This window comes from Anopheles coluzzii, chromosome 2, assembly GCF_943734685.1.
Source record: "Anopheles coluzzii chromosome 2, AcolN3, whole genome shotgun sequence".
Taxonomy (NCBI): Eukaryota; Metazoa; Arthropoda; class Insecta; order Diptera; family Culicidae; genus Anopheles; species Anopheles coluzzii.
Window position 1 is genome coordinate 103,936,222 of NC_064670.1, and position 23,234 is coordinate 103,959,455.

The following is a 23,234-nucleotide window of genomic DNA, read 5'->3' on the forward strand; positions in this document are numbered from 1 at the left end:
AACTGCACCAGTTTAAGGGAATTAAGAAAAAGGCCTTTAAAATCAACTGAGATGCGGCTTTTTCGTTGTTTTCTTCTAGATTCGCTCGAAAATGATGTTTCCTATCGTTATAATTGGTCAAGTAGCCATTTTATACTTAAATAATATTGATTTTTTATAATATAACGTCACACAAAATTAGCTTTTGTTTTTCATCAAAAATCTAAGCTATGTGTGTAAAATGAACTCGACGGCATCGTCAATCGATAGAAGCAAGTCTAATTTACGAACTCACCAAATTTTAGCGCTTTCAACACACTTGATCAGACACAAATCCACAATTTCAGGCGTATCGAGTACTAATCGAGCAGATATGGGAAAACAATTTCGAGCAAATGTCACTTGGGTTATTTTTGTTGGGATATACAATGTCCGTCAGTAATACCAATGACGCAACCTGACGTTGCTGTCAACTCACGCGAGGTGAGCGCACCTCGAATTGAACTCATGTATAAATGTACAGCGCTAGTCGCTTCCTGAACTCCGAAAGAGATACATCAAATATATTGAACTCCTCAACCGAAACAAAACTGGTGTTCCACAGCGTTTAAAACTAATATCACATTAGGTTATGGGCCCAGAGCACCTGACTAGTTAAGTTGAGTGATTAATATAGACAATGGATCGTGAAAGTGAAACGGCACGTGTTCCTTTGTTGAACGCGTCGAATTATCCGCAGTGGAAGTTTCGGATGCTAACGCTTTTGGAAGAGCAAGAGCTACGATGCTGCATCGAACTAGAAGCGGATGTAGATTTCGACGAAACAACGGAAGATGCCGCAAATGAAGCAGTGTCAAAGAAAGGGAAAGGCAAATCGCGCGTGAAGAAAGATCGTCGTTGCAAATCCCTGCTGATTTCGAGAATCAGTGATGACATGTTGGAGTATATCCAGGACAAGGCGACTCCAAAAGATATTTGGAATGCGTTACAACGTGTGTTTGAACGTAAAAGCATTGCAAGCCGGCTTCACTTGCAGAAAAGGCTTTTGACGTTGCGACACACTAGTGGTGGTCTACAAGATCATTTCCTTGTGTTTGATCGCTTGATTAGGGAATACAAATCCACCGGTGCAAAGTTGGAAGAAATAGATACGGTATGCTATTTGCTTCTAACGCTCGGATCAAAGTTTTCGACGGTAGTTACTGCAATAGAAACTATGCCAGAGGAAAACTTGACGATGGATTTTGTAAAGTGCAGACTTCTTGACGAAGAAATCAAGCACAGTTCAAAGGAAAGTGGTACAACGCGTGAAACAAGAATAGACGACGCTGCATTTGCAGGGACCAGTACAAAGAAACAGCAAAAGAACAATAAGAAGAAAACCATAAAGTTCAAGTGTTTCGGTTGTCATCGCGAGGGGCACAAGGTTGCCGATTGTCCAGAAAAAGACAAACAAAAAGTGCTGAAAGGAAACAATGCGCACTTGGTGAAGAGTGATGTGTGTTTCTTTGGTGGCGACGCTGTGGAATTCGTGGAAGCAAGTTGGATTGTCGACTCCGGATCATCTGAACACATGTCGAATGATCGGTCGCTTTTCAAAAGGCTTGTTCTCATGAAGCAACCTATGCACATATCAGTAGCAAAAGAAGGCGAAACTATTGTTGCAAAGGAGTGTGGCGATGTGAGGTTGTTTGCTTTTTCGGAAAACGGAGAATCAACGGGAATAACATTGAAAGACGTTCTTTATATTCCCGAAGCGCGAGTGAACTTATTGTCTGTGAGAAAAGTGGAAACTGCTGGATTGAAAGTGTTGTTTGCAAATGGAATTGTTACAATAGAAAACAATTCTGGCATCGTTGCCAAAGGTGAACGCCGCGGTAAATTGTACGAGCTAGTGCTTTATCGAGATATTGATAACAATAGTGCGGGTTTCTATTCATGTGGTCGTGTGCCTAAAGAATTAGAGTTGTGGCATCGACGCTATGGCCATTTGAGTGCTAAGAATTTGAGAAATATCATCTCCAAAGGAATGGTAGATGGTATGGAAACAAATGTGAAGAATCCGGGTAACGAGTTTGTGTGTGAAGCGTGTCACGAAGGAAAACAGACGCGGAAACCGTTTTCTAATAGTGAAATCAGGAGATCAAAACGTATTCTCGAGCTGATACACTCAGATGTGTGTGGACCAGTTCCACAGGTGGGAATTCATGGTGAACGATATTTCGTTAGTTTTGTTGACGATTTTAGTCGTTTTACGGTTGTTTATCCCATGATCACAAAGGTTGAAGTGTTGGATCGATTCATGGAATACGAAGCCTTTGTTACAGCTAAGTTCGGTCAATGTATATCGCGATTACGTTGTGATAACGGCGGGGAATACGTTGGACGTGAATTCAAGAACTTTTGCAAGGTGAAGGGAATTCAAATCGAATGGACTGTTCCATATTCTCCGGAGCAGAATGGTGTGAGTGAAAGAATGAACCGTACATTAGTAGAGAAGGTTCGTTCTATGATTAGTGACAGTGGCATTGGTAAAGAGTTTTGGGCTCCTGCGGTTCAAACAGCAGCATATTTGGTAAATCGCAGTCCGGCTAGTGCACTGGGCAATCTAACGACACCATTCGAAGTTTGGGAAAATCGTAAACCAAATGTAAGTAATTTGCGTACCTTCGGCAGTGTTGTGTTTGTGCATGTACCAAAAGAGCAAAGAAGGAAGCTCGATACAAAATCGTGGAAAGGTGTTTTTATCGGGTATGCCCCTTGTGGATATCGTGTATGGCATTTGGAGGAGAAGAAAATCGTTGTTGCGCGGGACGTCGATTTTGTAGAAAATTCGAATTTGAGTGAATTGTTAACATCCTCGCGGTCAAACGGCAACAGTGACGAATTTCTTATCCGTACGGTTTGGGACGGACCTATCAGTGATAGTGATGTTGAAGATGATGTTGTCTCCCAACAACCGATCGAAAATGCCGACGATCCTGATAAAACCCTGGCTGAAAACGTTTACGAAGAAAGTTTCAGTAGTTGTATTGGTGATGGTGAAGATAATTTCGAAGTAAAATCGCCTAAAGTTCTTAGTGAACGAAAACGGAAGACACCTGCATGGCATAAAGACTACAACATGAACTACACAGGCTTTGCATTCAATGCATCAAGCTATGTGGATCATGTACCGACTTCGCTTACGGAAGCGAAATCGTCCGCAGATTGGAAAAAGTGGAAAGCTGCAATCCTCGAGGAAATGGATTCTCTTACAAGAAATCACACGTGGACCCTTGAGAAGCTACCACATGGTCGAATACCAATCACTTGCAAGTGGGTGTTCAAAGTAAAGCGCGGGGAATCTAAAAATGAAGATCGATTCAAAGCTCGATTAGTAGCGCGTGGTTTCAGCCAGAAACATGGTTTCGATTACGCTGAAACTTATTCTCCAGTAGCGCGTTTGGATACCGTGAGAGTAGTTTTAGCCATCGCAAATGATTTAAGAATGGTGGTTCATCAAATGGACGTTAAAACTGCTTTCCTCAATGGACATTTGGAGGAAGAGATTTACATGACACCACCAGAAGGAGTTGACATTGAAAGTAATCTTGTGTGTCGGTTGAACCGATCATTGTATGGGTTGAAACAAGCTTCGAGAGCTTGGAATGCAAGGTTTCACAGATATGTCGAGAAACTAGGATTTCGTAGAAGTGTGAGTGACATGTGCCTATACATAAAGGGATCTGGGAACAGTAAAGTGATCTTAGTGCTTTATGTGGATGATCTGCTCGTTGTTGGTCATCAGCTTAATGCGGTCAAGGCAGTGAAGCAATCTCTCTCGAAAGAGTTTGAAATGTCAGACATTGGAGAGGTTAAAACATTCCTTGGCATGAAGATTGAACGCGATGTGGAAGGAAAATGTCTCCGGATAAGTCAGCGAAATTTTCTAGAGAATTTACTTCTGCGTTTCAATATGCATGAGTGCAAGGCAGTCTCAACACCGATGGAGTGTCATCTTCGGCTGAAGAAAGGTGAAGATGCTGAGCGTACAGACAAGCCATACAGACAGCTGATTGGTTGCCTTATGTACGTAATGTTGACATCAAGGCCAGATTTGTGTGCGTCCGTTAGCTATCTTAGCCAGTTCCAGAGTTGTCCTACGGAGGTACACTGGAAGCATGCAAAGAGAGTACTCCGATACATCAAGGGTACGCTTGAGTATGGGCTCGTTTTTCGTGCGAAAGATTCTGCGCCAGTCATCGAGGCGTTTGCTGATGCGGATTGGGCGAATGATCCGACGGATCGACGCTCGTTGACGGGATATCTGTTCCGAGTATGCAGTGCAGCTGTAAGCTGGTTGACAAGGAAACAGTCGACGATTGCGTTATCGTCAACCGAGGCGGAACTAGTGGCGTTGAGTGTGGCTGTTTGTCATGGAAAATGGCTTGTGCGGCTGTTGCGGGATCTGGAGAAAGAACCGGAGCTACCGGTTGTTTACCACGAAGACAATCAATCAACCATTCGAGTGGTCGAGGATGAGCGAGACAGTGGTCGTCTAAAGCATGTCGACGTAAGGCATCGATTCGTGCATGAAGAAATTCAGCGAGGGCAAGTATTGGTAAAGTATATTCCTACTGGTGATCAGATCGCTGATATAATGACGAAAGGTTTGCCTCTATCTGTTTTTCAAAAACACCGAACGAATTTGGGGTTAGTAAGTTCCGAACATTGAGCGGGGGTGTTGGGATATACAATGTCCGTCAGTAATACCAATGACGCAACCTGACGTTGCTGTCAACTCACGCGAGGTGAGCGCACCTCGAATTGAACTCATGTATAAATGTACAGCGCTAGTCGCTTCCTGAACTCCGAAAGAGATACATCAAATATATTGAACTCCTCAACCGAAACAAAACTGGTGTTCCACAGCGTTTAAAACTAATATCACATTAATTTTGTGTGACGTTATTTTATGAAAAATGGATATTTTTAAATATAAAATTGGAACATGGCCAACTAAAACGATAGGAAACATCATTTCCGAGCGGATGTATAAGAAAGTAACGAAAAAGCCGTATCACAGTTGATTTTAAAGGACTTTTTCTGAATTCCCTTAAACTGGTGCAGTTTAAGGGAAGTTTAAGGCTCCAGTTTAAGGGAATTTGCTCGAATTCCCGATTATTCGTGCTCGAAAATGTCAATTGGGTATTCATACTGGAGAGCATGAATGGATTGTACAGGCAGTCCCCGAGATACACGGTACCTCTTATACGCGGATTCGGAGAGACGCGGTTTTCTAAATTTGACAATTCTTTGAGCAAATTGTACTGATTTGACACATCCATTGTAAATTGCCGAATAATTTTCGTTTTGATAGAATGTTAAAAACTATTTCAAAAGGTTTAAAACTGTTATATTCAGTCAGAATCATATCAAATAATTCATAAAGTGACTAAAACCGCCCCCTACTTGCAAAATTACACGAAAATTTGTGATATTTTAGCTGGAAATCACGGGATTCGACTTACGCGGAAATTCGAGATACGCGGTATTTTGCGGCCGTTTTCGGTCCCCATTAACCGTGTATCTCGGGGACCGCCTGTACTTCTTTCCAGTGGAGACAAATGAAGCCGGGATGTTAAAATCTCTTATACAAAACAAGCGATAAATTATTTTTTACTGTTTTGCTTGATGTTGATTTAGGACTGTTTAGTTCGCTTGATAGGTCTGCCTATCTTTTTTCCCCGTAGCTCAATGGATTGTGCTGCATTTTTTATGCAATATTTAAATCAGTATAATGGCAGCTGATACCAAAAATAACCAGCAAACAAGGAAAATATGCTAACCCTGCATTTTGAACCGTTTTCTTTGGACGTGCCGTTCCTATCTGTCAATCTCTTATGTCGTGCAAAAAAGGGAAAGGGATAAAGGCACAGAGATGCTCGTTTCAGTAATGTGAAAACAAGAGATGGCAAGATATTTGGCTAAATAGGGATGAAAGAAATGGCACGCGAAATTGATTTGCGAAATGTTTACAGCGGTACAGTTTGACGTTTGGAGCTCTCTTTGGAAATTCAAAAATCTCTCATTTTCATTCCTGCTCTCTCGCAGCGGAGCAACGGTTTGGAGAGCAGTGGTCGCGTATTGGGGAGAAATGGTCAAAATAAAATAAATGTCTACAATAGTAAGGAATCGAAAATGATGCAACGTGATGCTTAGAGCTGATTATCGGGATTTAAAGGTATTAAAAGACAGATACAATAGTAGCTCTTCTAACAACATGTCGGCTAGGTATCATTTGAATCTTGCAAAAGCAAAGAAGCGACTAATATGCAATTATGGACAGGACGTGCCGTTTGCATAACCACTGTGCAGTGCACCCCGAGCTTGAGGGGTAGCGTTCAAATGCGGCGTCAGTCTCTCGAGAAGCTTGAGGATGCGTGTCGTTCGCTGCGGCAGCCAACGGGAGCAATAACTTTAAAAGCAAAGCGCAACCTACTGGCAACGGTTTATATGAGGCGTTTTTGTGCAAGTGTGTGCTTTTTCTCTCTAAATTCTAAAATTGTGTTAAATAAATACTCACCATCCGTTCTTCCGTAGTGCGTGCAGTGCGCTTCTAGAGTACTATCGCGGTGAAACATAATTACAAGTGGCATTTAATTGAGCAAAATTCGTTCGTGTGTGTAAAAAAAAAGCTAGGAATAAAGTTTTTACGAACAACAAAAAAGACGCTCTTGGCCAAGCAAGTCCAGGCACCGAAAGCCGCGTCCCGGAGAGGCAGCATCTTTTTGACAGATGAATGCAAAGCAAGACGTTGATCCCGGGCTCCGGGCAGCAGCAGCCACAGCCACCGGACGACACCGGCTGCAAAGAAATAGGGGAACGCACACACACACACACACATGCATGCACACATCACACTGCCCCTGCATCCTTGCCATTACGCTCAAGGGCCATCCTTTTTGCGTGAGGTTGACGAATGTGGGGTTAATTCGATGGCAATAGTGAAGGCTTCTTCGAGAACGAGACTGCAGCCTCCCTGGAGCCTGCTTCGATCCTTTGGCGAGGCTTGCTACTTGTGGTGCCTCGCTCTAGCAACCCGCGCAGCCTGGGCATTGATAGTGCGGCAAGTGTGTGAGATAGAAAGAGATGGAGAAGCACGAGAAATCAGATTCGGAACTGGGGAAAGTGCGAGGCGCGGTGCGGCTTTTACGCTGGAATGAGCCCGAACCAGTGTTTTGAAGTGTGTAGTTTTTCCTCCTAGGTCTGTGTGCGTGTATGCGTGCTCTACCCTGCCCAAGATGTTCAAGTGTAGCCACGATGTATCTATTATCAGAAGCAATACAGCAAAAAAGTGCCCAAAACCCAACAGACACGCCGCGTTAGAGCCGTGAGCCACCGACCGAGCAACGCAACCGTGAAGCGGCGATGATGCTGCTGGAAGAAAGCTGTAGCAAAGAGAGAAGGAGAGAGTCGAACCCCGAATTCGACCACGCTGATGATGACTTTCGCACCCTTCCACGAACGGGCGGGAAGGGGGTTGATTTTTCCTTGCGCGAAAGAGACGCCACCCGATAGCCGCCCGGGCTGCTGCTGCTGCTGCGATGAAGCAAAGCCGACCGATCTTGCTGCGGAATGTGATAAATTTTATCAGTCGCCGGCTTTGGGTGGATGCTGTGCGGTCCATCGGTGACATTCCGTCCCTTTTTCGAGAAGCATTTCAGCTTGCTGTCACGGGAATCCAGCTACCACAGATCCTAGTAATGAGGAGTGGCCCATCGTTCCCTAGGGAACGAGAGGAAAAATCGATTAGACTCTTCGATCTTCCGGCGCGCTGCGTGAAGTTGCGAAATTGATGTCGCTGGAGACCTTGACCAATATGTCTGCCCCGGTCCCATCCATCCGCATCCGGTGCAGGACCACTTTTTTCTCTTTCTCTGTCTCTCCCTCTCTCTCTCTTTTTAGTCCCTATTTCCCGGCAACGCATGGCAATTAGACGACAGGTGGCTGAAGGTATTAGACACTCTTTGGGGCTAATACTAGCGCCCATCCGCCGCCCGCTATTCCGTTTTCAATAGGCTAATTGTCCATTGTGTCCAATCTAGCAAATGCTTTTAGGGCTCATCAATCAACGTTGATGATGTTCCCTCGATTCCCTGTGCACGCCCCCCCCCCCCCCCCCACCCTGTCCCTGAGTGAAAGTGATACTTAAGAAATATCCTTTTTGGCGTTTCAGGCACCGAGGGTATCGATGCGATGCGTAGTGAGGTGTAGCAATTAGCATAAAAACCGGGCGGGAACAGCACCGGAGCACTGAAAGGATTTTATGAGGCAAACCGAAAACGGGTCAAGGGGACAGACACACACACACACACACACACTGTTACCCTAAGAAGAGGACGACTCCCTTTTTCCTGGACGTGCTTAGAATTTGCTCCCCGGTTGAAATAGGCTACCGAGAGTGAGCGAACGAGAAGGAGAGAGAGAGAGAGAGAGAGAGAGGGGCCAAAATTTATGCGAAGAGATTATCTAACAACAGGACAGGACCTTAAGGAGGAAACATCAGCATAATCTCCTCCCTCCTCCGTTCCATTGCTCCCCTTTCGAAGGGTTGCTAAATGGAAAACCTGGCAATGTTGGCACAGCTGTTGGCCACCGTGTGCAACTCTCTCGCGTCTAATGGCTTCCATTCCGGCGGAAACATCATCACACCCATCACCCCTACCCGTTTCTATCTTCCACAGGTTTCGCCGTCCAGGGTTGCGGAAGAGTTTAAGTGAAAGTGTTGAATTTTTAATGCAGTGTGTCTCTACAGTGTCTCTCCGCACACAATAATTGCTACGCTTCGTTCTCTTGGGCGCGCTCTACAAAAAAAAGAAGTGTTTTTTTAGTTTTTCGCAATTTTTTTTATATAAGTGTATTGTTGTTTTGTTTTGTTTTCTTGTGTTTGTGCAAATAAGAAACCACGCCAAACAACCTTTCGGTGGCCATCACTGGCTAGTATAAAAAGTGTCGCTTTTTCCGTGTCCCGTGTTCCTCGGCTCGTGTGTTTACTGTGTGAATTTACGGAAAGTGAGTGGAAAATACGCTCAGAATCCTGTCGCAATTTGCCCCTCCCCTTCGGCGCAGTTCTTTCGACTAATATCACCCACCCAGTCGCCATTCGCCATTAACAGTAAAGCCTCCGGGCGGCACAAAAACCACGTTCACCATAATCATCTCATCACCAGCATCATCATCATAGCCGCCACAGAATATTTGCCTTTCGTTTCTCGCCGACTGCTGACCGAGTGACCGATAAACGGAGCGGCGAAGAGGAGAGGCCGCACAAACCGCCGTGAAAATCAAATCCAAAAATCGACAGCAGCAGGGGGGCCAGTTTTCTATTGCGCGGTGTGGCGCGCTCTATTGGCACCGTAATCATCATTGCCCGGCGTCGTCATCATCAGCAGCAGCAGCGGCAAAGGCAGAATCGTATCGTATCGACACCTCGCACACGATAGTGGCTTGGGGCAATTACGGCGGTGGAAAACAGGTCCATTGAAGGGAAGGGTAAAAGCATCACACGCATCACGTCCACCACCACCAACACCACCACTGCCACTGCCCAGAGTGAGTTGAACGAGCGAATGGACGAGCAAACGGTGCTTTTGCTCACGTGTTAGGTAAGTTTTAAGGTTAAAAAGGGGAGAAAGGGAAGGTTTGATAGTTTAAGAGGGGTTTTTTTAAACAGAAATGATTGACGCATGTTAGCGTTGAGGTTTGAAAGGTCCCATCCACTCAGAAATGCAACACTAAGATGGAAAACAAAACTCTTGATGCTCAACTATCCACAAAAAGGTTTCTTTTTATTTTTAGGGGAAAGAAAAAAGAAACAAACGCTCTCGGTCATACGAAATGGATATGCTCTTCAGAACACATTGACCAGAAGAACCATATGCTAAGCGGTGCTTCATGTGCTGGAAGAAATTCCCAGACAGGGCTCGTTGGTGTCATCTGTCACGCGGTACGATGTAACAGCGCAAACCCCGATGCAACAGGTTACCGCGCTGTAGTTGGAAAAGTTAGTTTTCCCCTTTTATGGTCACCCGCGGGGGAGAAGGTCCACCCGCGCGCCCCTTGGGTCGGATCGGGTGTGATGGGGTTTTGTTTCTACTTTGCTCTTCTCTCTTTCCTTTTCGCTGCTTGCGCCACCGGGGGGAGGGGGAGGGGGGTTCGTTCTTTACGCTACCGTTCGTCTCCGAGTGGCAAAGAAAGCAGCTCCGGTGGCAAACAGACGTGGCGCGGGGTTTGGCACCAGCAGTAACCGGTTACACCGTTCCACGTGTCGATTAGAGAGGGGAAAAAGGAGAGCATAAAAAATGTCTCCATTCCGTTACAACCAACAGAAAGTGTGTGTGTGTGTGTGTGTGTGTGTGTCGCTCGAAACAACGGCCGTATACGCTACCTACCCTCGTGGAAGGTTCAATCGGCAGTTGTTCAATCAACCGTAAAGGGAAGGTCTTCGCACTTGTCGCAACCTCCCCGGTCGGGTGGAAGTTTTAAGCCGCTCTCCCGCCACTCGGACGGATGATGATGTATTGGTGATCTTCTTCTGTCACCGTTTCTCGTTGGTTTTTATTTCACAGCCAGTGAATGGGCGATCACCTTAACTTTCGCTTCTGCCCATCCGCTGCCACGGCTGCGGGTGAAAGTGAAAACCGAACCGAACCGAAAGCGTAATATGAGGGTCTGCCAAGCACTGCTAGCGGCAGTTGGGACACGTTGGGTCACTGAACGTTGGGAACGAATGCGTCTCGATTCTCAAGGCAACATATTTGGAAGGCTAATTTGAGGGGCAACCTAAAATAACCTATTGACCGATGTCGATTTATATCAGCAATTAGGCAATTTCTCGTTGCAATGTTATAAAAATAAGCTGTCAAGTACATAATTAAGGGCTTACTTTGAGGCTCTTTTCGGCCCACAGCCTTCCATTTCCTTTGGCAAACTTGTGTAAACATTTACAACCGTGTAGTTGTAAGCCTGAACAAGGGGAGTGTAAGAACTGCATCGCAGGTGCTATTAAAATGTGATGACGCATGCGAGGCACTTAAATTGGACCTACACAATTTAGCTATTTTTATACCACTCGCTGTCTGTCCGTCCCATCGAAGCCTTTCACTCCCCGCCCGCCTTCAGGCATTTGTGTTTCCAACCAACAAAGTTACTGGTCCCTATCTCCAGCGTTGTCGTATACAGAAAGCAAAGAGCAATTCGATTCTGGACCATAACGGGGCCGCTCGCTAAGAGGTAATGTCTCCAGAATTGTTAGCCAATGGACCCATTTTCCGATCGATAGTTTATTAAGACAGTGCGGGAAAAGGCCGGGGCAAAAACGATTTTGTTAATGGTATCACGATGAGTAATCGGGCTGTGGTTGAAAGGAATTTCTATCGAAGCGATTGAATGAAAAGTGGATGATGAGAAGAGCCGTTTGCTTTGTGTGTGGCCTCCGATTTGAACTTTGTGCGCGCCTGGAATGTCTCGCCGGTCAGGGATATAGTTTATCAATGGTATGAATTGTTCGGATAATGAGTTCAGCGCATTGTCCGATGCGAAATGTCATTGCTATGTTCACTTTACACTGAGATAAGCTGTGATGTAGGTGTCTTAGCATTCTTAGGCATTTTTGAAACATTGTCCCCATGCGTACCAAGTCTGATTAGTTAGAAGCCTTTGTAAATTAAACAAACTAACACAAAAGCAGTCAGGCACTGCCCCAACACGCACACACTGCGTACTGCATACGCCGACTGCCCTGTAGTGCTAATTAGAGCCGTTGATGATTAAAAAGCAGTTTATTGTCGGACGGAAACGTGCACAGTACGCCCTTGTTTGCGCAATGTCTCCCACTATGTTTCCCGCTCTTTCGTTTCGTTCTTCCCTGTACTGTGGCCCCGTCATGGGCGACATCATTAGCTAGAGATAGAGCTGAATGGTGCCCGGAGGTGTGTGTGTGTAAAGGCATAAAAAGTTATTTAAATACAATTTCCAAGCCTTCGGCTGACTGCCGGCACGTCGGCAGACGCGCTAAGACAACAGTCAGCTAGATGGGAAGGGAGGTGCTGTGCAAATACACCCGCCCGCCCGCGTTTGTGGGAGGAAAATCCGCACATCCGTAATCGCATCCGTTATCACACCCGTCCCGTGTGGCACATGGGATGGATGGTGCTGCTGCTGCTGCTGCTGCTGTCTGTGCTCGTAAGTACAGACCGGAGCGCGTCTACGGATGCGTTTTTATTCGCTTGCTTTCTTCGCATCCGGATCCGGATGTTATCAACCAAACGCGTTTACAGCTAATACAATCGAAACTGTCCGGCTGCTCCGATAATGGTGTCATTTTGACTTATCAATGGTTTGGACAGCACGCGAACGACGAAGATCAAACGATAAGGCAGCGTGTATCGTTAGGCGAAAGAAAACGAAGAATGATTGATTATCTATAAAGCGGCGAACCTCCCGGTGGCATCAAACGAACCCTACACACACACCGCGAGACTCGCTGTGATTGTTAAATCATTAGTATTCGGTATTGACCAAATGGTCCCATGCTTTGAGGGGGTTGCTTATCACGATTGTGGACGGAAGCTTGCAATGGTTTCATGGGGATTGCTTTGGGGTTCGATTGCTGATAAGCTTTGATAGACTAATCAGGGGAGATACGGTTCCCGATGATCCTCTCTCAATTAAGTGCCGCTTGAGCAGGACCCTGGAAGCGTGAAATGGGAGTTGGGAGTAATGTCCAGACATCTTGTTCAAGATTACAGAGAATCGAGGGTTTTGAATTATCTGGGAATTTCCTTTTTTTCTGTCAGCGGAGATGAAACGAAGCGACCAAAGATTGTCCATGTGCTACGTGAAAGCATTTCTAGCTTACCCAATATGAAATCATCATGTTGCGGTCTTACTTAAAAAAGGTCGTTACTGCTGATAACCATAATTTAATTATCGCAAACCATGTTAACTTCAACATCCTGTGCTCTTTTTATATGGCTTTTTGGGCGATTCATCATTCCTAACTGGCTAACAATCTTACTTTTTGTGGGGTTACAGCTCTCCAAAATTGTGAAATCATCCCACCAGTCTTCGTACGGTGCGTCACCACGTTCCCTCAGGAATTCTGGCTGGAATGGCTAGCCCGTGTTTTTCGTGCAAATTCCCAACAATCGTTACGTTTGCCACACTGGCGAATATGCTCGTTTGGCACCATCCATTGGCAAGGATTCATCCATAAATCCAATCCTTCTGCTATAATAGCATATCCATTGCTTGCTGGCGCCCGTGGTTTGGAATCGTTAGAATTTCGCGTGTCCATCCGCCTGTAGTGTCGTACTATGCACCTGGGCCAGGTCGTACTGTGGATGCAATTGTGGGAGTTTGGGACAGCAAAAAGGAATGAAAAAAAAACACCCACATAAACTATCTCGTTCACCTGGTCGCGTTACCCGGAATTGACCTTTTCACTATCGACCTTTGCAATCCGGTAACATTCAAACGTTGAGCTGTGGCATGGTGTCGTGGTTAGGTCTTTTTATTCTCTTGTTGTATTGCTCCCTATCGGCGAGTGGTGTGTTGTGGTGCTGCTGCTGCTGCTGCATAACAACGTTTGAATCGACAGCCACAAGCCAGTGCCGATGCGTGCCGGACGAGCATTGGATTTCCCTCCCCCCCCAGTGATTGGCGAGTGCCCGTGTGCATCATCGAGCGCATCTGGCAGTGTAACAACGGGTGGCTAGTGTATATTTATAGCCTGGCCTTTCGCCTGGACACACTGAGGGCTGCCACTTCCGTGGTTTGCTGTTTTTCTTTTTTTTTTTACCTTTCTTCTCCGATTCGTTCTGACCCGTTCGCCACACAGCGCCATCCGGGTGGTACTCCTTTGATTGGGTTCTGTTCTGCCACTTGTGGGTGATGTATATTGATAGTATCCTTCCTTTTTTCGCGTGTGTCTGTATGTGTGGCCACTGGAGGGATATGCAGGGTGAGCATAAAAACCATCCACTGTAATGACTAGATTGCATGTTTGGGATACGCTGGCGCTATCTGTGTGGATACATTGGAAAACCTACCACACCCGGGAATGACATCCGGCTGGAGGACGAAGTCGTCAGTCGGTCGTCCCTTATAGCCCCGTGACGTTATCAATCGTCAAACGATAGTGACCGATGGGGTGTGTGATGTACGGGTGTGACTTGGCGCAGTTCGTTGGAGCACATTGTTTTGCCATTGCAAGTGGAAAGTGTGGAATCAATATTGTACGTCACTTGGGGTGGTGCAGCTGATGGATGGATGGAAGCGCCTCGGGGATACACTCAAGTTTCTCAGCTGTCGCTGTACGTCAGTTATCGAGTGCCATTGGGGGGGAATTGGGTGTAGGCAACTCTCGTTACGATAAGGGTGGCATCTGAAGCGCACAAGCCATCGAGCCACCACAGGGCGGCGCACTGTTCTGACAGGTTGAGGTAGTAACATAAGCACACAACAACATGATAAGCCCTTAACGTCGTCCCGATAGTTCTGAACCATAATATGTCTGCTCGAAAGCATACCGATGTCCTGGTGCCAATAGAAGAGCCTGGTGTGCTTGGTGCATTACCAGCAGCCTATTAACCTGGTGCGCGTTTTAATACGCCGCCGCTGCTGCATGGTTCTACACGTCGAAAGTGACTTTTGCGCTTTGCGGCGGGGTGGTTGCCTTCGCGCTGTGGTCACAGTTGTCTGAACACATTGAGCAATCTAGTAGGCGGCAGGTATTGCCCTAGCTTTGTTGGTGTTCGTGTCATTGCTGTTGACCGCGGATGGCACAAAGCGTGACGATAGGCATCGCTTTCGGTGACGTTATAATTTATTCCGTCAACTGCACACCACCTCCATGGCACGGAGCGCCTTCACCACCGCCGCCATAACACATCTCCAACCCCGTGTCCGATAATGGGACGAACACGAAGCAAAAAGCACCGTCTCTTACCTTGGCTGAGTGTGTCAATGTTTCTCAGCCACACAGCACAGCCACTGGTTATAGGTGTGAGATACATGGAAAATGCTGCCAAAAAACAAAAACAAAGAACAAATCCTACAGCAGCAGATTTTTGTGGCGCTGGAACAGGTAAGCTCTCCTACCAGCAAACTTGTTCCTGTTCGGTGCTGGAACAACTTTCCGTTGGACCACAATTTGTGGATTTTATGGATATAAAAAGACTCGGACTTAAAAGCGTAACCCGTCGTGCAACCCCGCACGGATGACTTCCACATGTTCGGGGCGAACATCTTGGCCGTGAGTGTGTGTGTGTGTGTGTGTGTGTGTGTGTGTGTGTGTGTGTGTGTGTGTGTGTGTGTGTGTGTGTGTGTGTGTGTGTGTGTGTGTGTGTGTGTGTGTGTGTGTGTGTGTGTGTGTGTGTGTGTGTGTGTGTGTGTTGTGTGAGTGCGTTTTCTCAGTGGTAGCGCGAATTTCGGGACGCTCTCAACGGCCGTCATGGTTGCTGTGGTCGTCTTCTCGTTTAATGTTTCGCATTCCAATGCGTCTTCGGTTGGTGTTCTTTTTGCTGTCTTGATTAGCGTCGGTGGTGTAGCTCGCGAGTTCCTTACCGTGTGGGTTCCCTGTTTGAGCCCGCCCTCCTCCCACCCCGCACTCCCCCCTTCTTGTGCGGAATTGTGTGATTGGGTGAATGTCCGGTGGTGCCGGAGTCAAAAGTGTGTTGTTACTCGCACCCAAGTGGCCCCGGTGAATCTCGCGAAATATCTTCTGGTGATCCCCGTTTTTACATTGAGCTCCGACCATCTTGAGATGCTTTTGACCGTGAATGAAATATTGTTCCCGCGGCGTTCCCGTGTTCCGTGTGCCGTGTTGGGCCTGGACGAGGGAGTGCTTTCAAGTGTAGTACACACACGGACACGATGATGGGACAAATATAGCTTGGTTTGGTTTTAGTAGTTTGTATTCCCCTGATGGCTGCCGATGTGTTAATCGCAAAGACCCCCTCCACGGCCATGGGACCGTCAATTGCTTGCGTCCACACAAGTTCTGGCATATCTGGTGTTGGTGAGATTGCGAATCACTTCGATATTTGCAAACACGATCGTCTGGTGATAACGTGGCGGGAGGGGCATGTTATGAAAAGCAATATCATTTTGCCACTTCAAGTGTCACTATTAGTTGAGCGACCTACATTAAACGTGCTCCAAAGTTGAAGAAGATGCACCGCCGGATGGGCTCATTGGAACATATTTCTCATTTTGAGTGCTTCCTAGAACAGTGATCATTGAAGAAAAATGTGCTATGACTCATTTGTTTTTGCAGTCAACATTCGGTGGCGTTCGGTGCGAATTTTTCATTTCTGCAAAGCCCTTATCGGCTATACACCAGCCTGCCAGATGTGTGTGTGGTGCGGGCCGTGGCGAGCTGTGATGGGGAGCGTTAACCCAGTTTTTTTCATTATGCATACCAGTTTCACTTAATCAGATTGTTATCGACGGGGCGACAACTAACTTGTGTCGCGTCGCTCTCAAAACCATACTGCTGCACACGCACCAGTCGCATTAACAATAAAGCCTCGGGGTACCAACAATAGCAAGCAATTAAAAAGAATGTGCTGGTAGTAGTTTGTTTTGCTTGTTGGTTGTTGTTGCTCCAGTAGCACTGGAGAAATAAGAAACATCCCAGTAAACTAACTATAACACAACTTGGCACACCGTTCAACTGAGGCGAATTGAAGCAAATCCAAAATGTCGCAAGCGCGCCGCACATCAAGTACAACAAACATGGCAGCAGCACTACGTTTGGCGGCTAAAATGTGGTTCTTGCTAAAAACAGAACATTCACGGTGACTATTTTTACATAAGCTAAGCTTGCGGGTTCCATGGACGCTTCGTCGCGAAGACTTCATACCCAAGGTTATCTTGGGAGGTCTTCTTGGAACCGAATTTCGACCGACTAGCGATGCATCAAATGAACCGCAAGTAAAAAAAACTGAATCTTGATAAGTCTTTAGCAAAAAATGTTGATTTATGTTATGTGCATAGCTATTTGAGAAGCAAAGTAATTTATTTACTTACTTATTTGATTGAACCCAAACGTTCTTCTGAGTATAGATTCGGGACTGATAAACTACTCTAAATGACCGTGCAATCAAAGTGATGAATGTTTGTCGCTCTTTACGAAGTAATGTTGAATTTTGTTTGAATTTTAATAAGATTAGAACCTTGTTGCTTATGGAACTCAGTCAGACAATTGTAGAAGCAATGTTATTTATTTAAAGATTGATTTATTTGGTATAGATATTTTGGTGGTTGTTAGTATATTGAGTCAACCTTCTTGCTCAGTCAGAACTAGTATTTGAACTAGATATTTGAACGAACTTTTTTGCAGATTTCAAATGTGACAGGATGACTAAATTAAATACTATACAAATTTTGCTTGCACAACGTTCATCCCTATCCACTTCATCTTGTAGGAAATGTCTAGGAACGGAATTGAAAAGCAGGAATTAAGCAGCACGAATTGACATGGAAGATAAAGAAGATGCACAAATAAAGGCTGTGAATCATGAAGTCTGTATAGTTGAAGGGTTTACGTTACTCACTAAGCTCACGCCACGTTAATTCATGTGATGATGAGGTATTTCTGTTCCTCTTTGTAGGGATTATCTTGCCATTATCAAAGCTGTGGCTGACGTCATGCACTCACTGAAGGAGTAAGCTTGTGCTAATTGGGTTGGCATGATTTTATTGTAAGCGTTACCACTTTTAAGCACCTCGAAGAATAGTGTTAGAACACACAAACAAAGAATGGTAAACTTTATTGTTTTGTTTAATAGTCGAGATATACAGCTAGCTTTAGAAAGAGAGCGAGAGTAATTGGAAGTTAAAAAAGAAATAATGGCTTCTCTGCTTCATACGCGGCTAAAATATTTAGCTCAAAATGCAGTGAACAAATGCCACGAAATACCACTGTGTATGTTCATTTTAAAATAGGCTTCCTCCCTGCTCCAACCATCCACCAGACCCCGACCAGCATTTCTGATACGAATCGTTCCAATAACCACCCTAATCATCACCTAATGAAGTGCAAAATGCGGTCCGGGTACGTACACGTCCGCGGGTCGTTTTGTTTGACACTTTTTACCTTTCTCACACAAAACTGCAGCCTGCAGTTGCCGCTCCCTCCCATCGCAGGATCCAAAATGGTGCAGCGGCTTAACACGGTCTCTGGTGCATATTGCCGGCACAATTGCATGTTGAGGATTCCTCTTCCTTTTTTTAGCGCCGTTTGGTGGTGTGTTGTTGGGGCATAATCAACTCGACAGCCGTTTGCCGGTGATGCCTGCTGCATGCCACAGCCCACACTAATTATAGATTTTGTCGCATGTGCACCTTTGCCTCCCTTTGTCTCTACATCATCCGTTTTGTTATTGTTGTTGCTGCTGTTATCTGTCTAGCAGTGAGTAGGGCGGGTTTTTTGTTTTGTTTTGTAATTCGATTTACCCTCTGCTGCATAGCGGAGCAGCCACAGCAACCACCAATCGAATGCAATTGACTCTGGTGCATCACGGTGCAGCCCTTTGTTTGTGCGACGAATCCTTGAACTGAACCGATCGTCTGTTCTTTTTTTGGCGTTGTGTATGTGTGTGTGTGTGCGCCTCTAACAAACCCAAATTAAGTGCGATATTTGTTCTGTGCGATTAATTTCCTGCTTTTCGCTTGCGAAAAAAAACGAACCGAAAGTACATTGCGACAATGCACATCGACTCTGACTCTTCTTTCCCCCGCCGTACGTTGTGATTGCGTGATTGCAATAAATTCTGGGTTAAAAATCATAAATCTTCTCTCCCTCTCCTCCTCTCCCGGCGGACAATAAAAAGCCATCACACGCAACCCTGTCCCTGTCATTGGGAAAGTTGTGGAGGGAAATTTAATATAAAAAACCCTCCCTTGTGTGTGCTGTATGCCCTAGAAAACAGAGAGTGTTGTGGTGTGTGGTGCGGTGGGATGGGAATGGAGAAAAAGAACCTTGGAGCCCCCCGGGAGGACGGTGCAATGTACCGTTTTGGCACCTACTTTGGCCGCGCAATCACGCTAACCAGTGTGTGTTTGTGTGTGTTTTACCGCCTGTGTCTAGCTTTTCGCGGTCGGATGGTTCGATTTGAATTCAAGGTTAAAAATAAAACATTTCCCCTCCCTGTGCTGCTTTTTGGCCTCCATGGTCTCAGTCTCTCTCTCTCTCTCCTGCTATCTTTCTTTCTCTTGGGTGCACTAATCCTTCACCCAGTAGTCCCTTCGTTGGGTCCGGCAAGAAGAAGTGGTACGATAAAATTCACGATCACCACCGGGTGGGGGCCGAGCAACAGCAGGCGGAAACGATCGTGTTAGGGCAGAGGCGCTCGCTCCATGGGGTGTGAGAGTGAGCGAAAAAAAAGTAAAAAAGCAACAGCAGCCGCAGGAACGGTAACGAGCAGCATATTGATCGCACATGCTGATGCGCTCGTGTGGAAAACTGCGTTAATACATCCATCCCTTAGCGGCGAGCTGGGTTTTGGATGCCGACGCTAATTAATGATCGTTCGGTAGCATCTCGCCGGTGATGCGTGGCGTACTGATTCAGCTAATTCAGTTTGACCGAGCAAAAGGAGCGATAACTTCGGGTAAAGTTGTACAAAATATAACTAATTTTTTACCCCTGCAACACTGGTTGGAGCAGGAAAAATCGACCTCCAAACAGCAGTAGCTTATTTTTAAACAGTTTTGCACTCACACAAACCAAACGGATGAAAGTAGCCGTAAACAGGGCGGTGTTTTTTTCAATCTTCCTTTTGTTGTTACACCTTTGCCTTTGCGCCCCCTTCAGAGCAGCGGAATGATATTGTGCGTTTGGCGCACTCTCATTATTTCGGCTTGCGCTTCATTCTACCATCCACCGCACAAAACGTATCTGCCTCTCGCAACGCCGGTCCAAGCTGGAAACGACGGTAAACTATTTTGAGATTTTCCCGGAACATCATCATCATCATTTCGGGAAGCTCCTGCCGGCGGGCGTTGTTTAGCGCAAAAAGAAAAATCTCCACAATTAGAAAATCTGCGCGAGGAAAGGAAGGATGAAAGGAAGGGAATGGTAGCTATCCTCTATCGTGTATCGATAATGGTCCACAACAAGCGGCGATTGGAACCACCAGCCCCTTGTGCCTTGGAGCAGTTATTTGTAGCCGAATTTCTCCACCCGATTGGTGTTATGGTGGAAGGAAGAAATTACTTCGCGAATTGAGCGAAAGAGAGAGAGGGAATGAACCAAACAATTTTCCAACCGTTGAGGAAGATCTGCGGAACGTGTGTGCGCGTGTGTGTTTTATTGGCGGTTTTTTGGCTAGTCTGTGCCAACATAATCAAACACAGCATTGTTGTGTGGTGAAAGTAAACCATTCCATCAACCGGCCACCACCAGCGACCGTATGCCACTGCTTCTTGGTTGTTAGCTTTGCTTGTTGGGCGATCCTCACAGCCACAGCATCGTTTGGCACGCTTTGCCGATAACGTGGAGTAGAGAGAGAGAGAGAGCTAGAGAAAAAACCGGCGTCTGTTTGTTAGTTCGGGTTGCCTTGCGAACCGTTAATTACCCGGGCGTCGTGGAGCTGCTAAACAGTCAACAGTGTGGCCAATCGAAGGGGGGGTTGTTGTAAGCATAAGCAGCTGGGAGGATTCAATTTCCAACGCCTGTGTACCGTACCGTGCCGAGAGCACTTGTTGGAGCTGCATATTGCGCGAGGGCGGTCGATGTAAACAATCTTGAAGTTGATGAAGTTTAGGAAGGATAGCTTAAAACATCGAACGAGAGTTTGGTTGGGATTTTACCTCTTTTTAAATCGAAACATAACATTGTATTTGATTGTGTTTGTTTTCGTTTTATGTTGACCACTTGACGTACAATCGAGCTCAATTTTTTGGTACGATCCATGATTGCAACTTTGTATCCTGTTTTATGAACCCACAATACCACCCAACCTCGTCGATTCTCTCCGTTTCAATTGCCCCCTTTCATTTGATTCTATGCTCAACAATTACAATCGCTCAGGGAGGAGGGGAGTCTGCTGCAGACGCGGAGTGGATGCCGACTGAACAGCAACTTTGTGACGCATTTATGTTCGGGGTGTGAATTGAACCGACATGCTGCGTTCTCGAGTAGCATCATCATCATCAGCAGCAGCAGCACCAGACGAATGATTGATCGAATAAAAGCGATACACGAACGTATGAACTAGTGATGGGTGAAGTTGGCGAAAATCCGTTGTCGACTCCGATGCGACTCCGATAATTTTGGAACCGTCTAGGTAGGTCCTCCCAGCATTATTCGGAGTTGTTCGGAGTCGTTCGGAGTCGTCTGGAATCGCCCGGTGTCGCCCGGAGTTGGAGTCGTCCGGAGAAGCCCGGAGTCGCCTGGAGTCGTTCGGGGTTGGGGTCGTCCGGAGTGGTCCGCAGTCGTCTCGAGTCGTCCGGAGTCGTCCGAAGTCGTCTGAAGTCATTTCAAATCGTTCGGAGTCCTCTGGAATGCTCCGGAGTCGTTCAGAGTCGGCCGGAGCCGTCTGAAGTCGTCTGGAGTCATTCAAAGTCGTCCGGAGTCCTCTGGAATACTCCAGGGTTGTCTGGTGTCGTCCCGAGTTGTCCGACTCGTCCGAGTCGCCCGGAGTCGGAGTCGTCCTGAGAAGCCCGGGATCGCCCGGAGACGTTCGGAGTTGGGGTCGTCTAGATTGATCCGCAGTCGTCCCGAGTCGTCCGGAGTCGTCCGAAGTCGTCTGGAGTCATTTCAAGTCATCCGGAGTCCTCTGAAATGCTCCGGAGTCGTTCGGAGTCGTCCGGAGTCGTCCAAAGTCGTTCGGAGTCCTCTGGAATACTCCAGGGTTGTTTGGTGTCGTCCAGAGTTGTCAGACTCGTCCGAGTCGCCCGGAGTCGGAGTCGTCCTGAGAAGCCCGGGGTCGCCTGGAGACGTTCGGAGTTGGGGTCGTCTAGATTGATCCGCAGTCGTCCCGAGTCGTCCGGAGTCGTCCGGAGTCGTCCGAAGTCGTCTGGAGTCATTTCAAGTCATCCGGAGTCCTCTGAAATGCTCCGGAGTCGTTCGGAGTCGTCTGGAGTCGTTCGGAGTCGTCCGAGTCGTCCGGAGTCGTTCGAAGTTCTCGGAAATCGTCTGGAGTCGGAGTCGTCCTCAGTCGGCCATCAAAACAAAGGCCCGTATACTAAGTGACTTCGGCCGACTTCGATCGACTCTGGATCGATTCTGGATGACTTCGCCTCTGGTCTACTACGGCTTACTCCGGACGACGCTGACTCTGGAACAACTCCGGACGACTCCGACCGAGACTACTGCGACTCCGGACGGCTTCAGTTGACTCCGTCTCTGGGCGGATTTAATGGTTCCCATATTGCCGGAGTCGGAATCGGACTAACAGTAGTTGGAGTCGGATCGAAGTCGTCTGTGCGCTCCATAGAGCACATCACTAGTACGAACGCTTTCGATACATACTCACGCATCGCGTTCCATCGAGCTAAGTGCCAAACATAGCAACAAGCTGTAGAGAGAGTGTAATTAAATTGTATCGCACGAAACCGAAATCAAACGTAACGAATGTGGGGATGCTTTACCCGATTATGGGATGCTTTTTATCGTCGCTGTTGTGATATTAGATTTTGATGAGCTGCTGTAGCATTTAAGCTGGGGCGTGCCAGAATGGCCAGGACACATTGTGAGAACATTTTTCCTTCACTCGCTTTCAAAATGGGGACAGGAGAGGATACCATCGTTTCTATCTGCCACTAGCATGCATAGCTCACAAATCATATCCTTCCAAATAGGACGCAACACTCTGGCTGCCAACTGGGTGGTGCTTCACTTACGTCATTTTCTAAAATTTAGGATGTAGTTCTGCTCCCGTCCATCCGATTTCGCTCTGCACATCTTGCCGAATGTTTTGACCATACACACACACACACGACCCGACCATACGAAAGCAGCCAAATTTGGCAACATAATGTCTACGCTGCTGCTCTCTCCAACTTTTGGGGGCCGCTTGCCCATAATTGGAGCAGATTTTGTGGCGGGGTGCATTTTATCACCGGCACGAGATGAGTGCCCGGGCATCGTTTGGTACTACGTTTGATTCATGTTCACTGCCCACATACAACACAACACTTGTTGTCGTTGTCGTCGTCGTCGTCGAGGATAATCGGATTGTCGTTTGGGAGGTGGGTAT

The 23,234-nt window shown here is 46.6% G+C and overlaps 1 protein-coding gene across 2 annotated transcripts in view; it reads left to right on the forward strand.

Moving 5' to 3' along the window:
* Positions 1–6,360: 6,360 nt before the first annotated feature.
* Positions 6,361–23,234, forward strand: part of LOC120947945 (beta-1,3-galactosyltransferase 9) — a 34,693-nt gene continuing 17,819 nt past the window's right edge. The window contains exons 1-3 of one of the 2 annotated variants that reach the window (XM_049607755.1): positions 6,361–6,496; positions 6,565–6,643; positions 8,709–9,629. The gene's annotated coding sequence lies outside the window, so the exon portion shown is untranslated. The remainder of the gene's footprint in view (positions 6,497–6,564; positions 6,644–8,708; positions 9,630–23,234) is intronic. The other variant, XM_040363798.2, reaches the window with a different exon arrangement.